This window comes from Schistocerca americana, unplaced genomic scaffold (assembly GCF_021461395.2).
Source record: "Schistocerca americana isolate TAMUIC-IGC-003095 unplaced genomic scaffold, iqSchAmer2.1 HiC_scaffold_409, whole genome shotgun sequence".
In the NCBI taxonomy this organism is placed as follows: Eukaryota; Metazoa; Arthropoda; class Insecta; order Orthoptera; family Acrididae; genus Schistocerca; species Schistocerca americana.
This window is the reverse complement of record NW_025726136.1, coordinates 107,501-112,500: the sequence shown is the minus strand read 5'-3', so window position 1 is coordinate 112,500 and position 5,000 is coordinate 107,501. Positions and strand designations below refer to the sequence as shown.

Genomic DNA, 5,000 nt, shown 5'->3' with positions numbered 1-5,000 from the left:
CCGCCTCGGGACGCACGAGCACGCACGAGGCGCGTCGCACGCCTTCAGCTCGCCCCACCGGCAGGACGTCCCACGATACATGCCAGTTAAACACCGACGGGCGGTGAACCAACAGCGTGGGACACAAATCCAACTACGAGCTTTTTAACCGCAACAACTTTAATATACGCTATTGGAGCTGGAATTACCGCGGCTGCTGGCACCAGACTTGCCCTCCAATAGATACTCGTTAAAGGATTTAAAGTGTACTCATTCCGATTACGGGGCCTCGGATGAGTCCCGTATCGTTATTTTTCGTCACTACCTCCCCGTGCCGGGAGTGGGTAATTTGCGCGCCTGCTGCCTTCCTTGGATGTGGTAGCCGTTTCTCAGGCTCCCTCTCCGGAATCGAACCCTGATTCCCCGTTACCCGTTACAACCATGGTAGGCGCAGAACCTACCATCGACAGTTGATAAGGCAGACATTTGAAAGATGCGTCGCCGGTACGAGGACCGTGCGATCAGCCCAAAGTTATTCAGAGTCACCAAGGCAAACGGACCGGACGAGCCGACCGATTGGTTTTGATCTAATAAAAGCGTCCCTTCCATCTCTGGTCGGGACTCTGTTTGCATGTATTAGCTCTAGAATTACCACAGTTATCCAAGTAACGTGGGTACGATCTAAGGAACCATAACTGATTTAATGAGCCATTCGCGGTTTCACCTTAATGCGGCTTGTACTGAGACATGCATGGCTTAATCTTTGAGACAAGCATATGACTACTGGCAGGATCAACCAGGGAGCTGCGTCAACTAGAGCTGAGCAGCCGGCCGCCCGGGAGTGTGTCCCGGGGGCCCGCGCGAACACGCAAGCGTCCGCTCAATTATTCTGCAAACAGGAGGAGGCTGAGCTCCCCTGCACAATACACCTCGAAACCCTCTCAGGTCCCGGCGGCGCGCAGCGCCGTCCTAAGTACTTGGTCGGGTTCGAGAGAGGCGCAATCGCCCGGAGTTTGGCGAGTAGACGCTTTAGGTGCGACCACCCGTGCTCCCAACTGAGCTTGCCGCTGCCGACAGAGGCCCGGGAGCGTGCTGTCGTGGCATTGCCGGCGGGAGACAACACGCGCCACCTACGGTGGCCGGCAGCTCCAACGCCAGCGCCACAGAAGGACAAAAGCCCCACTTGGGTGCCGAAGCGAACGCGCCAACACGTCCGCACAGCTGCGATACAAACCACCTGCGAGAACCGCAGAGGCGACCGAGCAGCAGACGGCGTCGCGGCGCCGAGCGCCGGGCGGCGGCGCATCCTCAGCGCACACAGTCCTCAATCGGACCAGCACACTGCAGATGTCCACCGCGCTTCGCACCGGGCCCGCGAGGACCTACTTTGGCCGCACGGCGCCGCGTGCAGGGTGCGCCGGCGCGCAGCTGCGCCGCCTGCCGCCTCCGTCGGCCGGCGCGCCTGCCACTGGCCGCCCCCACCAGCCGGCTGTAGCGCGTGCGCCCACGCACCGCGCGGCCAGCACGCCGGGAGGCCCCCCCTCACCGGCCGGGGACGGTCCCACCCAGCCACCGCCGCGTATCGCTTCACACCCACATGCCATTCACGTTCGTGGGCATGGTGGGTATCGCTGAAACAACCGGTTGGTAGCTCAACCGATCGTCGCCATCACTGATTCACCTCTAGCGAGAACAACCGCACCACAACGGTTTACCAGTTGTTCATTTGCGTAACGTCACCAGCAAACGTAGACGTCCATCGCCATTTGCAAATTCAACGATTGTTGCATGCCTGTGTCAGGTGTCACGACACACTATGTCTGCCCACATACACGCAACAACATGTGCACGCTTCGCGAACACGTGGAAGGTGGCCCCCGTACGTATGCGATGTCCATTGCGCGAACGACTGTCAACCGGCCTCTGTCGCATGTCGCAGATGTGGAACGCAGTGCACCATGCTATCACGGTGAGTGAGAAGAGACGACTACGTCTGACAACACGCGCCACTACATCAACAGACGGCTCATGCTGATCGCCATCCACGGCATACCATACTGCAATCCAGCTCTTATAGGGAGACGACACGTAGCTGAGTGCACAATATTTGGACCGTATGGTTCGCCGTTGTTGGCGCAGTCGTGGTACGGTCACACATGTACCACGATGTATCATTCAGTACATGAGGACCAATGTGCAGTACAGTGTGTGATTTGGACGTACAACATCAGCGGACAGTTGACACAAGCCGTACCACAACGTAGGCTGTGCTTCGCCATGCGAATGCCAATGAACAACTGCGAAGGGCATTGAGCATGTACGTCCTGCTGCCATCCGCATTACAGTGTATAGCTGCAAGGTGTTTAACATGAAGCGATACTCTGGGGACCGGGCAGTGCGGGTAGCAAACTATATTGCGGGGGTTGCAGTTAGGCAACACTACACTAATTTAACGCGTCGTATGACAATTACAGAGCAGGTTAAGGCCCAACGTGTGTTGGGTTAAGGCCCAACGTGTGTTGGGTTAAGGCCCAACGTGTGTTGGGTTAAGGCCCAACGCGTGTTGGGTTAAGGCCCAACGCGTGTTGGGTTAAGGCCCAACGCGTGTTGGGTTAAGGCCCAACGCGTGTTGGGTTAAGGCCCAACGCGTGTTGGGTTAAGGCCCAACGCGTGTTGGGTTAAGGCCCAACGCGTGTTGGGTTAAGGCCCAACGCGTGTTGGGTTAAGGCCCAACGCGTGTTGGGTTAAGGCCCAACGCGTGTTGGGTTAAGGCCCAACGCGTGTTGGGTTAAGGCCCAACGCGTGTTGGGTTAAGGCCCAACGCGTGTTGGGTTAAGGCCCAACGCGTGTTGGGTTAAGGCCCAACGCGTGTTGGGTTAAGGCCCAACGCGTGTTGGGTTAAGGCCCAACGCGTGTTGGGTTAAGGCCCAACGCGGGTTGGGTTAAGGCGCAACGCGGGTTGGGTTAAGGCGCAACGCGGGTTGGGTTAAGGCGCAACGCGGGTTAGGTTAAGGCGCAACGCGGGTTAGGTTAAGGCGCAACGCGGGTTAGGTTAAGGCGCAACGCGGGTTAGGTTAAGGCGCAACGCGGGTTACGTTAAGGCGCAACGCGGGTTACGTTAAGGCGCAACGCGGGTTACGTTAAGGCGCAACGCGGGTTACGTTAAGGCGCAATATAGGTTAGGTTAAGGCGCAATATAGGTTAGGTTAAGGCGCAATATAGGTTAGGTTAAGGCGCAATACGGGTTAGGTTAAGGCGCAATACGGGTTAGGTTAAGGCGCAATACGGGTTAGGTTAAGGCGCAATACGGGTTAGGTTAAGGCACAATACGGGTTAGGTTAAGGCACAATACGGGTTAGGTTAAGGCACAATACGGGTTAGGTTAAGGCACAATACGGGTTAGGTTAAGGCACAATACGGGTTAGGTTAAGGCACAATACGGGTTAGGTTAAGGCACAATACGGGTTAGGTTAAGGCACAATACGGGTTAGGTTAAGGCACAATACGGGTTAGGTTAAGGCACAATACGGGTTAGGTTAAGGCACAATACGGGTTAGGTTAAGGCACAATACGGGTTAGGTTAAGGCACAATACGGGTTAGGTTAAGGTACAATACGGGTTAGGTTAAGGTACAATACGGGTTAGGTTAAGGTACAATACGGGTTAGGTTAAGGTACAATACGGGTTAGGTTAAGGTACAATACGGGTTAGGTTAAGGTACAATACGGGTTAGGTTAAGGTACAATACGGGTTAGGTTAAGGTACAATACGGGTTAGGTTAAGGTACACATTGTTGTAAGGAAAGGTGTTTTGGGGGGGGGGGGGGGGCCGGTTTGTTGATTGTGATTATCGTAAGTAAATGACTGCGGCATCATCTGATTTGCCACGTCAGGGTGCACCTTTGGCTCATAACAGGCGGCGCTCTGATTCCATGCTTGTGGCAGACCTGTGTCTTTCATTCCTGCCATTGTTTGTGTGGTGTGACAGGAGGCAGTATTGTGATGTTGGGTGCACCCCTGTGTAGGACATGTGTGGGTGTTGGTGGCTTAGCTGAGCAATGGTGGTTGTCGGAAGGGTGAGATATTCTGTTTTGTGAGTGGACCTCCCGGTCTGGTTATGATAGTGTGGATTGTCTAATGTGGCAGAGAGGATGCACTGGGTGTTGTTCCATGCTGGTGCTTACATATTGTCTGTGTGCCTGTTACAGGCAGAGAGTAGTGCGTGATAAGAGTGTCTGGCTGACGTGTGATTGTGAGCAGAGTCTTTCAGCATGTATACGGACAGTTGTATACATTATCTGTATTCTGATGGCTCTATCTATTACTAATCAGCGCCGTGTATACGTTTAATCCGGTTCCAGTCGAAACTATTGTATCTCTGTACATTAGTGACACGGCGAGCCCGCTATGTAGTTACTCGTCTCGGCAGCTTCCACCGGTGTATCGCAAATGATTATAAGGAATCAGTCTAGTCGTCAATACCGATAGTGTGACGTCACATGTCTGGGGTGGGGGACGCTGCGCCCTTCCGGTGGGTCATGGCCTAGGAAGACTCTTCCCACGCAGGGGGGCTTGGACTGTCATTGACTCTTCCGAGTAATATACTTGCCGTACGTTTTTGCGACTGCGAGTGCAACGCTCACCGGTACCGACATGGATGGAGCGCCTCCTAGCTGCCGCTGAGCATCTGCATTCGTACAGAGAGCAACGCGATCGCGTCTGTAGCTCGTACGTGGTACAGCTCGCAGCTCATGTATATGGACAGCGGGAATGTCGCATATTGGACATAACTCTTCATGAAACGCACGTTATAGGGGTGGATTGCACATTGCGAGTGCGAGCAAAGTCCGCCGTTCATCCGCTGGAGTTGCGAGTCGAGCGGTTGGGGTGGGGCACGAACGGGTGCAGGTGGAGTGATTGCCGGTCCACGACTTCGTGCGGCAGAGGCGCTGGCGTTGGGGTGCTGTTGTCGACAGAGGATGCAGGCTTTGTGGGTGGGGTCGAAAGAAGGGCACTGTGGGC

General features: G+C 55.1%; 1 non-coding gene across 1 annotated transcript in view; it reads right to left on the bottom strand.

Annotated features, from left to right (window-relative positions):
* Window positions 1-782, bottom strand: part of LOC124582317 — a 1,910-nt gene extending 1,128 nt beyond the window's left edge. Inside the window, exon 1 of the ribosomal RNA XR_006973884.1 lies at window positions 1-782. This exon is cut by the window's left edge and continues 1,128 nt beyond it. This is a non-coding gene — a ribosomal RNA (small subunit ribosomal RNA).
* Between the last annotated feature and the right edge of the window lie 4,218 nt (window positions 783-5,000).